General features: G+C 50.4%; 5 non-coding genes across 5 annotated transcripts; all 5 read left to right on the top strand.

The window, feature by feature from the left end:
- The first annotated feature begins 1,875 nt into the window (after positions 1–1,875).
- trnaf-gaa (transfer RNA phenylalanine (anticodon GAA)) lies at positions 1,876–1,948 on the top strand. Its single transcript has one exon. It is a non-coding gene; the product is annotated as a tRNA-Phe (tRNA).
- Positions 1,949–4,385: 2,437 nt separating this feature from the next.
- Positions 4,386–4,458, top strand: trnaf-gaa (transfer RNA phenylalanine (anticodon GAA)). Its single transcript has one exon. It is a non-coding gene; the product is annotated as a tRNA-Phe (tRNA).
- A 2,451-nt stretch (positions 4,459–6,909) lies between these two features.
- Positions 6,910–6,982, top strand: trnaf-gaa (transfer RNA phenylalanine (anticodon GAA)). The gene has a single exon. It is a non-coding gene; the product is annotated as a tRNA-Phe (tRNA).
- Positions 6,983–13,182: 6,200 nt separating this feature from the next.
- Positions 13,183–13,255, top strand: trnaf-gaa (transfer RNA phenylalanine (anticodon GAA)). The gene has a single exon. It is a non-coding gene; the product is annotated as a tRNA-Phe (tRNA).
- A 1,176-nt stretch (positions 13,256–14,431) lies between these two features.
- On the top strand, positions 14,432–14,504 carry trnaf-gaa (transfer RNA phenylalanine (anticodon GAA)). Its single transcript has one exon. It is a non-coding gene; the product is annotated as a tRNA-Phe (tRNA).
- Positions 14,505–15,712: the final 1,208 nt, after the last annotated feature.

The following is a 15,712-nucleotide window of genomic DNA, read 5'->3' on the forward strand; positions in this document are numbered from 1 at the left end:
ATGATCGTGCAGAATGACGATGGAAAAGTATTCACAAACAGACTCGGTCGGGTAAACAGTCAGTGACTTGCATGCCGCTTTGGAGATGGTTGCAGAGAACTTGGGAATCCTCAAGCCTGCAGAGTAATAACTGAAGGTTTTAACAGTGGACGGACTGAAGCCGGAGCAGAGGCGATTTGTTCAAATTGTTCCGGTGCATCGGGTTGCTTGCAAAGCAGCTTAGACTGATACTGACCATTTGCAGACGGATGGCATCACGTGCAGCATTTCGAGAGGTAGAGGAGAGATGGGGTGAAGCTGGCGAGACATGTTGACGGTGAACGGAGCACGACGTGGAACTTGTCGAGGACTGGAGGGACCAGTTCCTCGTTGTGCATTTGACGAGCGAGTTGACCAGAGCCAAGCAGTCAACTTCAGAAATGATTGTGCAGAATGAACGACAGTGTAGATATAGACGGTATAAAGAGGCAGCGGCCGAAGCGAACTGTCCGCCGAGAAAACAGGGTGGGAAATTTTGCCGGAAGAAGTTGATGTTGTGAGGAGATTTGGAACAAATACGCTGGGCAAATCCCAAGTGAATGTGGTCGCGAGCAAAGTGCCTGAGCGCGCTGAGCTGGCAGCAGCTGCCGAAATAGCTCAGTTGGGAGAGCGTTAGACTGAAGATCTAAAGGTCCCGGGTTTCGGCAAGTGCAGGACTGCTTGCGCGCTCCCTCCTTTGTTTAGCTGTGATGGAGGCGAGTGAATAAATGTGAAGCTCTGCACCTTTCCTTGCTGGCGAAAGGGTGGTTTGGATTGCTTCTCACCCTCCTTCTGCATGGTGCTCCTGCAGCGATGCTGTGCCTTTTGCTTCCAGTCTCATGGCACATTTCTTCTCATTGGCTCCGTAACGAGCATTCCAAAACAGTCAAATAATCAAATGGACAAACCCTCAATCCTGCACCAATTCAAATTCTCCTACTGTTCATTGACCAACATCTGCGAACGCACAAAACAGTCTTTGAGTCAGCAACGCGTACATGGTGGCCTTTGCACTCTCTCTATCAAACACTCCCTCGCTCATAAGCTTGCTGACGGCCAGCTGTTCCAGCTTGCAAAAACTGGTGATCCCTGATCGCAATGGAAAGGTTGCAGGAGAGATGCTGACATGCGCATGGCTGCCTGACTTTAGGTTGATTTGAGCGTTCCAGAGGTGCGCCTCAGGAAATCGCTTTGGACTGTCCTTGTTTTCGACACAAGCGGTCACTTCAGAAATGATCGTGCAGAATGACGATGGAAAAGTATTCACAAACAGACTCGGTCGGGTAAACAGTCAGTGACTTGCATGCCGCTTTGGAGATGGTTGCAGAGAACTTGGGAATCCTCAAGCCTGCAGAGTAATAACTGAAGGTTTTAACAGTGGACGGACTGAAGCCGGAGCAGAGGCGATTTGTTCAAATTGTTCCGGTGCATCGGGTTGCTTGCAAAGCAGCTTAGACTGATACTGACCATTTGCAGACGGATGGCATCACGTGCAGCATTTCGAGAGGTAGAGGAGAGATGGGGTGAAGCTGGCGAGACATGTTGACGGTGAACGGAGCACGACGTGGAACTTGTCGAGGACTGGAGGGACCAGTTCCTCGTTGTGCATTTGACGAGCGAGTTGACCAGAGCCAAGCAGTCAACTTCAGAAATGATTGTGCAGAATGAACGACAGTGTAGATATAGACGGTATAAAGAGGCAGCGGCCGAAGCGAACTGTCCGCCGAGAAAACAGGGTGGGAACTTTTGCCGGAAGAAGTTGATGTTGTGAGGAGATTTGGAACAAATACGCTGGGCAAATCCCAAGTGAATGTGGCCGCGAGCAAAGTGCCTGAGCGCACAGAGCTGGCAGCAGCTGCCGAAATAGCTCAGTTGGGAGAGCGTTAGACTGAAGATCTAAAGGTCCCTGGTTCAATCCCGGGTTTCGGCAAGTGCAGGACTGCTTGCGCGCTCCCTCCTTTGTTTAGCTGTGATGGAGGCGAGTGAGTAAATGTGAAGCTCTGCACCTTTCCTTGCTGGTGCAAGGGTGGTTTGGATTGCTTCTCACCCTCCTTCTGCATGGTGCTCCTGCAGCGATGCTGTGCCTTTTGCTTCCAGTCTCATGGCACATTTCTTCTCATTGGCTCCGTAACGAGCATTCCAAAACAGTCAAATAATCAAATGGACAAACCCTCAATCCTGCACCAATTCAAATTCTCCTACTGTTCATTGACCAACATCTGCGAACGCACAAAACAGTCTTTGAGTCAGCAACGCGTACATGGTGGCCTTTGCACTCTCTCTATCAAACACTCCCTCGCTCATAAGCTTGCTGACGGCCAGCTGTTCCAGCTTGCAAAAACTGGTGATCCCTGATCGCAATGGAAAGGTTGCAGGAGAGATGCTGACATGCGCATGGCCGCCTGACTTTAGGTTGATTTGAGCGTTCCAGAGGTGCGCCTCAGGAAATCGCTTTGGACTGTCCTTGTTTTCGACACAAGCGGTCACTTCAGAAATGATCGTGCAGAATGACGATGGAAAAGTATTCACAAACAGACTCGGTCGGGTAAACAGTCAGTGACTTGCATGCCGCTTTGGAGATGGTTGCAGAGAACTTGGGAATCCTCAAGCCTGCAGAGTAATAACTGAAGGTTTTAACAGTGGACGGACTGAAGCCGGAGCAGAGGCGATTTGTTCAAATTGTTCCGGTGCATCGGGTTGCTTGCAAAGCAGCTTAGACTGATACTGACCATTTGCAGACGGATGGCATCACGTGCAGCATTTCGAGAGGTAGAGGAGAGATGGGGTGAAGCTGGCGAGACATGTTGACGGTGAACGGAGCACGACGTGGAACTTGTCGAGGACTGGAGGGACCAGTTCCTCGTTGTGCATTTGACGAGCGAGTTGACCAGAGCCAAGCAGTCAACTTCAGAAATGATTGTGCAGAATGAACGACAGTGTAGATATAGACGGTATAAAGAGGCAGCGGCCGAAGCGAACTGTCCGCCGAGAAAACAGGGTGGGAAATTTTGCCGGAAGAAGTTGATGTTGTGAGGAGATTTGGAACAAATACGCTGGGCAAATCCCAAGTGAATGTGGTCGCGAGCAAAGTGCCTGAGCGCGCTGAGCTGGCAGCAGCTGCCGAAATAGCTCAGTTGGGAGAGCGTTAGACTGAAGATCTAAAGGTCCCGGGTTTCGGCAAGTGCAGGACTGCTTGCGTGCTCCCTCCTTTGTTTAGCTGTGATGGAGGCGAGTGAATAAATGTGAAGCTCTGCACCTTTCCTTGCTGGCGAAAGGGTGGTTTGGATTGCTTCTCATCCTCCTTCTGCATGGTGCTCCTGCAGCGATGCTGTGCCTTTTGCTTCCAGTCTCATGGCACATTTCTTCTCATTGGCTCCGTAACGAGCATTCCAAAACAGTCAAATAATCAAATGGACAAACCCTCAATCCTGCACCAATTCAAATTCTCCTACTGTTCATTGACCAACATCTGCGAACGCACAAAACAGTCTTTGAGTCAGCAACGCGTACATGGTGGCCTTTGCACTCTCTCTATCAAACACTCCCTCGCTCATAAGCTTGCTGACGGCCAGCTGTTCCAGCTTGCAAAAACTGGTGATCCCTGATCGCAATGGAAAGGTTGCAGGAGAGATGCTGACATGCGCATGGCCGCCTGACTTTAGGTTGATTTGAGCGTTCCAGAGGTGCGCCTCAGGAAATCGCTTTGGACTGTCCTTGTTTTCGACACAAGCGGTCACTTCAGAAATGATCGTGCAGAATGACGATGGAAAAGTATTCACAAACAGACTCGGTCGGGTAAACAGTCAGTGACTTGCATGCCGCTTTGGAGATGGTTGCAGAGAACTTGGGAATCCTCAAGCCTGCAGAGTAATAACTGAAGGTTTTAACAGTGGACGGACTGAAGCCGGAGCAGAGGCGATTTGTTCAATTGTTCCGGTGCATCGGGTTGCTTGCAAAGCAGCTTAGACTGATACTGACCATTTGCAGACGGATGGCATCACGTGCAGCATTTCGAGAGGTAGAGGAGAGATGGGGTGAAGCTGGCGAGACATGTTGACGGTGAACGGAGCACGACGTGGAACTTGTCGAGGACTGGAGGGACCAGTTCCTCGTTGTGCATTTGACGAGCGAGTTGACCAGAGCCAAGCAGTCAACTTCAGAAATGATTGTGCAGAATGAACGACAGTGTAGATATAGACGGTATAAAGAGGCAGCGGCCGAAGCGAACTGTCCGCCGAGAAAACAGGGTGGGAAATTTTGCCGGAAGAAGTTGATGTTATGAGGAGATTTGGAACAAATACGCTGGGCAAATCCCAAGTGAATGTGGCCGCGAGCAAAGTGCCTGAGCGCACAGAGCGGCAGCTGCTGCCGAAATAGCTCAGTTGGGAGAGCGTTAGACTGAAGATCTAAAGGTCCCTGGTTCAATCCCGGGTTTCGGCAAGTGCAGGACTGCTTGCGCGCTCCCTCCTTTGTTTAGCTGTGATGGAGGCGAGTGAGTAAGCGAGTGAGTAAATGTGAAGCTCTGCACCTTTCCTTGCTGGCGCAAGGGTGGTTTGGTTTGCTTCTCACCCTCCTTCTGCATGGTGCTCCTGCAGCGATGCTGTGCCTTTTGCTTCCAGTCTCATGGCACATTTCTTCTCATTGGCTCCGTAACGAGCATTCCAAAACAGTCAAATAATCAAATGGACAAACCCTCAATCCTGCACCAATTCAAATTCTCCTACTGTTCATTGACCAACATCTGCGAACGCACAAAACAGTCTTTGAGTCAGCAACGCGTACATGGTGGCCTTTGCACTCTCTCTATCAAACACTCCCTCGCTCATAAGCTTGCTGACGGCCAGCTGTTCCAGCTTGCAAAAACTGGTGATCCCTGATCGCAATGGAAAGGTTGCAGGAGAGATGCTGACATGCGCATGGCCGCCTGACTTTAGGTTGATTTGAGCGTTCCAGAGGTGCGCCTCAGGAAATCGCTTTGGACTGTCCTTGTTTTCGACACAAGCGGTCACTTCAGAAATGATCGTGCAGAATGACGATGGAAAAGTATTCACAAACAGACTCGGTCGGGTAAACAGTCAGTGACTTGCATGCCGCTTTGGAGATGGTTGCAGAGAACTTGGGAATCCTCAAGCCTGCAGAGTAATAACTGAAGGTTTTAACAGTGGACGGACTGAAGCCGGAGCAGAGGCGATTTGTTCAAATTGTTCCGGTGCATCGGGTTGCTTGCAAAGCAGCTTAGACTGATACTGACCATTTGCAGACGGATGGCATCACGTGCAGCATTTCGAGAGGTAGAGGAGAGATGGGGTGAAGCTGGCGAGACATGTTGACGGTGAACGGAGCACGACGTGGAACTTGTCGAGGACTGGAGGGACCAGTTCCTCGTTGTGCATTTGACGAGCGAGTTGACCAGAGCCAAGCAGTCAACTTCAGAAATGATTGTGCAGAATGAACGACAGTGTAGATATAGACGGTATAAAGAGGCAGCGGCCGAAGCGAACTGTCCGCCGAGAAAACAGGGTGGGAAATTTTGCCGGAAGAAGTTGATGTTGTGAGGAGATTTGGAACAAATACGCTGGGCAAATCCCAAGTGAATGTGGTCGCGAGCAAAGTGCCTGAGCGCGCTGAACTGGCAGCAGCTGCCGAAATAGCTCAGTTGGGAGAGCGTTAGACTGAAGATCTAAAGGTCCCGGGTTTCGGCAAGTGCAGGACTGCTTGCGCGCTCCCTCCTTTGTTTAGCTGTGATGGAGGCGAGTGAATAAATGTGAAGCTCTGCACCTTTCCTTGCTGGCGAAAGGGTGGTTTGGATTGCTTCTCACCCTCCTTCTGCATGGTGCTCCTGCAGCGATGCTGTGCCTTTTGCTTCCAGTCTCATGGCACATTTCTTCTCATTGGCTCCGTAACGAGCATTCCAAAACAGTCAAATAATCAAATGGACAAACCCTCAATCCTGCACCAATTCAAATTCTCCTACTGTTCATTGACCAACATCTGCGAACGCACAAAACAGTCTTTGAGTCAGCAACGCGTACATGGTGGCCTTTGCACTCTCTCTATCAAACACTCCCTCGCTCATAAGCTTGCTGACGGCCAGCTGTTCCAGCTTGCAAAAACTGGTGATCCCTGATCGCAATGGAAAGGTTGCAGGAGAGATGCTGACATGCGCATGGCCGCCTGACTTTAGGTTGATTTGAGCGTTCCAGAGGTGCGCCTCAGGAAATCGCTTTGGACTGTCCTTGTTTTCGACACAAGCGGTCACTTCAGAAATGATCGTGCAGAATGACGATGGAAAAGTATTCACAAACAGACTCGGTCGGGTAAACAGTCAGTGACTTGCATGCCGCTTTGGAGATGGTTGCAGAGAACTTGGGAATCCTCAAGCCTGCAGAGTAATAACTGAAGGTTTTAACAGTGGACGGACTGAAGCCGGAGCAGAGGCGATTTGTTCAAATTGTTCCGGTGCATCGGGTTGCTTGCAAAGCAGCTTAGACTGATACTGACCATTTGCAGACGGATGGCATCACGTGCAGCATTTCGAGAGGTAGAGGAGAGATGGGGTGAAGCTGGCGAGACATGTTGACGGTGAACGGAGCACGACATGGAACTTGTCGAGGACTGGAGGGACCAGTTCCTCGTTGTGCATTTGACGAGCGAGTTGACCAGAGCCAAGCAGTCAACTTCAGAAATGATTGTGCAGAATGAACGACAGTGTAGATATAGACGGTATAAAGAGGCAGCGGCCGAAGCGAACTGTCCGCCGAGAAAACAGGGTGGGAAATTTTGCCGGAAGAAGTTGATGTTGTGAGGAGATTTGGAACAAATACGCTGGGCAAATCCCAAGTGAATGTGGCCGCGAGCAAAGTGCCTGAGCGCACAGAGCTGGCAGCAGCTGCTGAAATAGCTCAGTTGGGAGAGCGTTAGACTGAAGATCTAAAGGTCCCTGGTTCAATCCCGGGTTTCGGCAAGTGCAGGACTGCTTGCGCGCTCCCTCCTTTGTTTAGCTGTGATGGAGGCGAGTGAGTAAATGTGAAGCTCTGCACCTTTCCTTGCTGGCGCAAGGGTGGTTTGGATTGCTTCTCACCCTCCTTCTGCATGGTGCTCCTGCAGCGATGCTGTGCCTTTTGCTTCCAGTCTCATGGCACATTTCTTCTCATTGGCTCCGTAACGAGCATTCCAAAACAGTCAAATAATCAAATGGACAAACCCTCAATCCTGCACCAATTCAAATTCTCCTACTGTTCATTGACCAACATCTGCGAACGCACAAAACAGTCTTTGAGTCAGCAACGCGTACATGGTGGCCTTTGCACTCTCTCTATCAAACACTCCCTCGCTCATAAGCTTGCTGACGGCCAGCTGTTCCAGCTTGCAAAAACTGGTGATCCCTGATCGCAATGGAAAGGTTGCAGGAGAGATGCTGACATGCGCATGGCCGCCTGACTTTAGGTTGATTTGAGCGTTCCAGAGGTGCGCCTCAGGAAATCGCTTTGGACTGTCCTTGTTTTCGACACAAGCGGTCACTTCAGAAATGATCGTGCAGAATGACGATGGAAAAGTATTCACAAACAGACTCGGTCGGGTAAACAGTCAGTGACTTGCATGCCGCTTTGGAGATGGTTGCAGAGAACTTGGGAATCCTCAAGCCTGCAGAGTAATAACTGAAGGTTTTAACAGTGGACGGACTGAAGCCGGAGCAGAGGCGATTTGTTCAAATTGTTCCGGTGCATCGGGTTGCTTGCAAAGCAGCTTAGACTGATACTGACCATTTGCAGACGGATGGCATCACGTGCAGCATTTCGAGAGGTAGAGGAGAGATGGGGTGAAGCTGGCGAGACATGTTGACGGTGAACGGAGCACGACGTGGAACTTGTCGAGGACTGGAGGGACCAGTTCCTCGTTGTGCATTTGACGAGCGAGTTGACCAGAGCCAAGCAGTCAACTTCAGAAATGATTGTGCAGAATGAACGACAGTGTAGATATAGACGGTATAAAGAGGCAGCGGCCGAAGCGAACTGTCCGCCGAGAAAACAGGGTGGGAAATTTTGCCGGAAGAAGTTGATGTTGTGAGGAGATTTGGAACAAATACGCTGGGCAAATCCCAAGTGAATGTGGTCGCGAGCAAAGTGCCTGAGCGCGCTGAGCTGGCAGCAGCTGCCGAAATAGCTCAGTTGGGAGAGCGTTAGACTGAAGATCTAAAGGTCCCGGGTTTCGGCAAGTGCAGGACTGCTTGCGCGCTCCCTCCTTTGTTTAGCTGTGATGGAGGCGAGTGAATAAATGTGAAGCTCTGCACCTTTCCTTGCTGGCGAAAGGGTGGTTTGGATTGCTTCTCACCCTCCTTCTGCATGGTGCTCCTGCAGCGATGCTGTGCCTTTTGCTTCCAGTCTCATGGCACATTTCTTCTCATTGGCTCCGTAACGAGCATTCCAAAACAGTCAAATAATCAAATGGACAAACCCTCAATCCTGCACCAATTCAAATTCTCCTACTGTTCATTGACCAACATCTGCGAACGCACAAAACAGTCTTTGAGTCAGCAACGCGTACATGGTGGCCTTTGCACTCTCTCTATCAAACACTCCCTCGCTCATAAGCTTGCTGACGGCCAGCTGTTCCAGCTTGCAAAAACTGGTGATCCCTGATCGCAATGGAAAGGTTGCAGGAGAGATGCTGACATGCGCATGGCCGCCTGACTTTAGGTTGATTTGAGCGTTCCAGAGGTGCGCCTCAGGAAATCGCTTTGGACTGTCCTTGTTTTCGACACAAGCGGTCACTTCAGAAATGATCGTGCAGAATGACGATGGAAAAGTATTCACAAACAGACTCGGTCGGGTAAACAGTCAGTGACTTGCATGCCGCTTTGGAGATGGTTGCAGAGAACTTGGGAATCCTCAAGCCTGCAGAGTAATAACTGAAGGTTTTAACAGTGGACGGACTGAAGCCGGAGCAGAGGCGATTTGTTCAATTGTTCCGGTGCATCGGGTTGCTTGCAAAGCAGCTTAGACTGATACTGACCATTTGCAGACGGATGGCATCACGTGCAGCATTTCGAGAGGTAGAGGAGAGATGGGGTGAAGCTGGCGAGACATGTTGACGGTGAACGGAGCACGACGTGGAACTTGTCGAGGACTGGAGGGACCAGTTCCTCGTTGTGCATTTGACGAGCGAGTTGACCAGAGCCAAGCAGTCAACTTCAGAAATGATTGTGCAGAATGAACGACAGTGTAGATATAGACGGTATAAAGAGGCAGCGGCCGAAGCGAACTGTCCGCCGAGAAAACAGGGTGGGAAATTTTGCCGGAAGAAGTTGATGTTGTGAGGAGATTTGGAACAAATACGCTGGGCAAATCCCAAGTGAATGTGGCCGCGAGCAAAGTGCCTGAGCGCACAGAGCTGGCAGCAGCTGCCGAAATAGCTCAGTTGGGAGAGCGTTAGACTGAAGATCTAAAGGTCCCTCGTTCAATCCCGGGTTTCGGCAAGTGCAGGACTGCTTGCGCGCTCCCTCCTTTGTTTAGCTGTGATGGAGGCGAGTGAGTAAATGTGAAGCTCTGCACCTTTCCTTGCTGGCGCAAGGGTGGTTTGGATTGCTTCTCACCCTCCTTCTGCATGGTGCTCCTGCAGCGATGCTGTGCCTTTTGCTTCCAGTCTCATGGCACATTTCTTCTCATTGGCTCCGTAACGAGCATTCCAAAACAGTCAAATAATCAAATGGACAAACCCTCAATCCTGCACCAATTCAAATTCTCCTACTGTTCATTGACCAACATCTGCGAACGCACAAAACAGTCTTTGAGTCAGCAACGCGTACATGGTGGCCTTTGCACTCTCTCTATCAAACACTCCCTCGCTCATAAGTTTGCTGACGGCCAGCTGTTCCAGCTTGCAAAAACTGGTGATCCCTGATCGCAATGGAAAGGTTGCAGGAGAGATGCTGACATGCGCATGGCCGCCTGACTTTAGGTTGATTTGAGCGTTCCAGAGGTGCGCCTCAGGAAATCGCTTTGGACTGTCCTTGTTTTCGACACAAGCGGTCACTTCAGAAATGATCGTGCAGAATGACGATGGAAAAGTATTCACAAACAGACTCGGTCGGGTAAACAGTCAGTGACTTGCATGCCGCTTTGGAGATGGTTGCAGAGAACTTGGGAATCCTCAAGCCTGCAGAGTAATAACTGAAGGTTTTAACAGTGGACGGACTGAAGCCGGAGCAGAGGCGATTTGTTCAAATTGTTCCGGTGCATCGGGTTGCTTGCAAAGCAGCTTAGACTGATACTGACCATTTGCAGACGGATGGCATCACGTGCAGCATTTCGAGAGGTAGAGGAGAGATGGGGTGAAGCTGGCGAGACATGTTGACGGTGAACGGAGCACGACGTGGAACTTGTCGAGGACTGGAGGGACCAGTTCCTCGTTGTGCATTTGACGAGCGAGTTGACCAGAGCCAAGCAGTCAACTTCAGAAATGATTGTGCAGAATGAACGACAGTGTAGATATAGACGGTATAAAGAGGCAGCGGCCGAAGCGAACTGTCCGCCGAGAAAACAGGGTGGGAAATTTTGCCGGAAGAAGTTGATGTTGTGAGGAGATTTGGAACAAATACGCTGGGCAAATCCCAAGTGAATGTGGTCGCGAGCAAAGTGCCTGAGCGCGCTGAGCTGGCAGCAGCTGCCGAAATAGCTCAGTTGGGAGAGCGTTAGACTGAAGATCTAAAGGTCCCGGGTTTCGGCAAGTGCAGGACTGCTTGCGCGCTCCCTCCTTTGTTTAGCTGTGATGGAGGCGAGTGAATAAATGTGAAGCTCTGCACCTTTCCTTGCTGGCGAAAGGGTGGTTTGGATTGCTTCTCACTCTCCTTCTGCATGGTGCTCCTGCAGCGATGCTGTGCCTTTTGCTTCCAGTCTCATGGCACATTTCTTCTCATTGGCTCCGTAACGAGCATTCCAAAACAGTCAAATAATCAAATGGACAAACCCTCAATCCTGCACCAATTCAAATTCTCCTACTGTTCATTGACCGACATCTGCGAACGCACAAAACAGTCTTTGAGTCAGCAACGCGTACATGGTGGCCTTTGCACTCTCTCTATCAAACACTCCCTCGCTCATAAGCTTGCTGACGGCCAGCTGTTCCAGCTTGCAAAAACTGGTGATCCCTGATCGCAATGGAAAGGTTGCAGGAGAGATGCTGACATGCGCATGGCCGCCTGACTTTAGGTTGATTTGAGCGTTCCAGAGGTGCGCCTCAGGAAATCGCTTTGGACTGTCCTTGTTTTCGACACAAGCGGTCACTTCAGAAATGATCGTGCAGAATGACGATGGAAAAGTATTCACAAACAGACTCGGTCGGGTAAACAGTCAGTGACTTGCATGCCGCTTTGGAGATGGTTGCAGAGAACTTGGGAATCCTCAAGCCTGCAGAGTAATAACTGAAGGTTTTAACAGTGGACGGACTGAAGCCGGAGCAGAGGCGATTTGTTCAAATTGTTCCGGTGCATCGGGTTGCTTGCAAAGCAGCTTAGACTGATACTGACCATTTGCAGACGGATGGCATCACGTGCAGCATTTCGAGAGGTAGAGGAGAGATGGGGTGAAGCTGGCGAGACATGTTGACGGTGAACGGAGCACGACGTGGAACTTGTCGAGGACTGGAGGGACCAGTTCCTCGTTGTGCATTTGACGAGCGAGTTGACCAGAGCCAAGCAGTCAACTTCAGAAATGATTGTGCAGAATGAACGACAGTGTAGATATAGACGGTATAAAGAGGCAGCGGCCGAAGCGAACTGTCCGCCGAGAAAACAGGGTGGGAAATTTTGCCGGAAGAAGTTGATGTTGTGAGGAGATTTGGAACAAATACGCTGGGCAAATCCCAAGTGAATGTGGTCGCGAGCAAAGTGCCTGAGCGCGCTGAGCTGGCAGCAGCTGCCGAAATAGCTCAGTTGGGAGAGCGTTAGACTGAAGATCTAAAGGTCCCGGGTTTCGGCAAGTGCAGGACTGCTTGCGCGCTCCCTCCTTTGTTTAGCTGTGATGGAGGCGAGTGAATAAATGTGAAGCTCTGCACCTTTCCTTGCTGGCGAAAGGGTGGTTTGGATTGCTTCTCACCCTCCTTCTGCATGGTGCTCCTGCAGCGATGCTGTGCCTTTTGCTTCCAGTCTCATGGCACATTTCTTCTCATTGGCTCCGTAACGAGCATTCCAAAACAGTCAAATAATCAAATGGACAAACCCTCAATCCTGCACCAATTCAAATTCTCCTACTGTTCATTGACCAACATCTGCGAACGCACAAAACAGTCTTTGAGTCAGCAACGCGTACATGGTGGCCTTTGCACTCTCTCTATCAAACACTCCCTCGCTCATAAGCTTGCTGACGGCCAGCTGTTCCAGCTTGCAAAAACTGGTGATCCCTGATCGCAATGGAAAGGTTGCAGGAGAGATGCTGACATGCGCATGGCCGCCTGACTTTAGGTTGATTTGAGCGTTCCAGAGGTGCGCCTCAGGAAATCGCTTTGGACTGTCCTTGTTTTCGACACAAGCGGTCACTTCAGAAATGATCGTGCAGAATGACGATGGAAAAGTATTCACAAACAGACTCGGTCGGGTAAACAGTCAGTGACTTGCATGCCGCTTTGGAGATGGTTGCAGAGAACTTGGGAATCCTCAAGCCTGCAGAGTAATAACTGAAGGTTTTAACAGTGGACGGACTGAAGCCGGAGCAGAGGCGATTTGTTCAAATTGTTCCGGTGCATCGGGTTGCTTGCAAAGCAGCTTAGACTGATACTGACCATTTGCAGACGGATGGCATCACGTGCAGCATTTCGAGAGGTAGAGGAGAGATGGGGTGAAGCTGGCGAGACATGTTGACGGTGAACGGAGCACGACGTGGAACTTGTCGAGGACTGGAGGGACCAGTTCCTCGTTGTGCATTTGACGAGCGAGTTGACCAGAGCCAAGCAGTCAACTTCAGAAATGATTGTGCAGAATGAACGACAGTGTAGATATAGACGGTATAAAGAGGCAGCGGCCGAAGCGAACTGTCCGCCGAGAAAACAGGGTGGGAAATTTTGCCGGAAGAAGTTGATGTTGTGAGGAGATTTGGAACAAATACGCTGGGCAAATCCCAAGTGAATGTGGCCGCGAGCAAAGTGCCTGAGCGCACAGAGCTGGCAGCAGCTGCCGAAATAGCTCAGTTGGGAGAGCGTTAGACTGAAGATCTAAAGGTCCCTGGTTCAATCCCGGGTTTCGGCAAGTGCAGGACTGCTTGCGCGCTCCCTCCTTTGTTTAGCTGTGATGGAGGCGAGTGAGTAAATGTGAAGCTCTGCACCTTTCCTTGCTGGCGCAAGGGTGGTTTGGATTGCTTCTCACCCTCCTCCTGCAGCGATGCTGTGCCTTTTGCTTCCAGTCTCATGGCACATTTCTTCTCATTGGCTCCGTAACGAGCATTCCAAAACAGTCAAATAATCAAATGGACAAACCCTCAATCCTGCACCAATTCAAATTCTCCTACTGTTCATTGACCAACATCTGCGAACGCACAAAACAGTCTTTGAGTCAGCAACGCGTACATGGTGGCCTTTGCACTCTCTCTATCAAACACTCCCTCGCTCATAAGCTTGCTGACGGCCAGCTGGTCCAGCTTGCAAAAACTGGTGATCCCTGATCGCAATGGAAAGGTTGCAGGAGAGATGCTGACATGCGCATGGCCGCCTGACTTTAGGTTGATTTGAGCGTTCCAGAGGTGCGCCTCAGGAAATCGCTTTGGACTGTCCTTGTTTTCGACACAAGCGGTCACTTCAGAAATGATCGTGCAGAATGACGATGGAAAAGTATTCACAAACAGACTCGGTCGGGTAAACAGTCAGTGACTTGCATGCCGCTTTGGAGATGGTTGCAGAGAACTTGGGAATCCTCAAGCCTGCAGAGTAATAACTGAAGGTTTTAACAGTGGACGGACTGAAGCCGGAGCAGAGGCGATTTGTTCAAATTGTTCCGGTGCATCGGGTTGCTTGCAAAGCAGCTTAGACTGATACTGACCATTTGCAGACGGATGGCATCACGTGCAGCATTTCGAGAGGTAGAGGAGAGATGGGGTGAAGCTGGCGAGACATGTTGACGGTGAACGGAGCACGACGTGGAACTTGTCGAGGACTGGAGGGACCAGTTCCTCGTTGTGCATTTGACGAGCGAGTTGACCAGAGCCAAGCAGTCAACTTCAGAAATGATTGTGCAGAATGAACGACAGTGTAGATATAGACGGTATAAAGAGGCAGCGGCCGAAGCGAACTGTCCGCCGAGAAAACAGGGTGGGAAATTTTGCCGGAAGAAGTTGATGTTGTGAGGAGATTTGGAACAAATACGCTGGGCAAATCCCAAGTGAATGTGGCCGCGAGCAAAGTGCCTGAGCGCACAGAGCTGGCAGCAGCTGCTGAAATAGCTCAGTTGGGAGAGCGTTAGACTGAAGATCTAAAGGTCCCTGGTTCAATCCCGGGTTTCGGCAAGTGCAGGACTGCTTGCGCGCTCCCTCCTTTGTTTAGCTGTGATGGAGGCGAGTGAGTAAATGTGAAGCTCTGCACCTTTCCTTGCTGGCGCAAGGGTGGTTTGGATTGCTTCTCACCCTCCTTCTGCATGGTGCTCCTGCAGCGATGCTGTGCCTTTTGCTTCCAGTCTCATGGCACATTTCTTCTCATTGGCTCCGTAACGAGCATTCCAAAACAGTCAAATAATCAAATGGACAAACCCTCAATCCTGCACCAATTCAAATTCTCCTACTGTTCATTGACCAACATCTGCGAACGCACAAAACAGTCTTTGAGTCAGCAACGCGTACATGGTGGCCTTTGCACTCTCTCTATCAAACACTCCCTCGCTCATAAGCTTGCTGACGGCCAGCTGTTCCAGCTTGCAAAAACTGGTGATCCCTGATCGCAATGGAAAGGTTGCAGGAGAGATGCTGACATGCGCATGGCCGCCTGACTTTAGGTTGATTTGAGCGTTCCAGAGGTGCGCCTCAGGAAATCGCTTTGGACTGTCCTTGTTTTCGACACAAGCGGTCACTTCAGAAATGATCGTGCAGAATGACGATGGAAAAGTATTCACAAACAGACTCAGTCGGGTAAACAGTCAGTGACTTGCATGCCGCTTTGGAGATGGTTGCAGAGAACTTGGGAATCCTCAAGCCTGCAGAGTAATAACTGAAGGTTTTAACAGTGGACGGACTGAAGCCGGAGCAGAGGCGATTTGTTCAAATTGTTCCGGTGCATCGGGTTGCTTGCAAAGCAGCTTAGACTGATACTGACCATTTGCAGACGGATGGCATCACGTGCAGCATTTCGAGAGGTAGAGGAGAGATGGGGTGAAGCTGGCGAGACATGTTGACGGTGAACGGAGCACGACGTGGAACTTGTCGAGGACTGGAGGGACCAGTTCCTCGTTGTGCATTTGACGAGCGAGTTGACCAGAGCCAAGCAGTCAACTTCAGAAATGATTGTGCAGAATGAACGACAGTGTAGATATAGACGGTATAAAGAGGCAGCGGCCGAAGCGAACTGTCCGCCGAGAAAACAGGGTGGGAAATTTTGCCGGAAGAAGTTGATGTTGTGAGGAGATTTGGAACAAATACGCTGGGCAAATCCCAAGTGAATGTGGTCGCGAGCAAAGTGCCTGAGCGCGCTGAGCTGGCAGCAGCTGCCGAAATAGCTCAGTTGG

The sequence above is a fragment of the Chiloscyllium plagiosum genome, unplaced genomic scaffold (genome assembly GCF_037043375.1).
Source record: "Chiloscyllium plagiosum isolate Xiang-an unplaced genomic scaffold, Cpla_swu_hap1 HiC_scaffold_14, whole genome shotgun sequence".
In the NCBI taxonomy this organism is placed as follows: Eukaryota; Metazoa; Chordata; class Chondrichthyes; order Orectolobiformes; family Hemiscylliidae; genus Chiloscyllium; species Chiloscyllium plagiosum.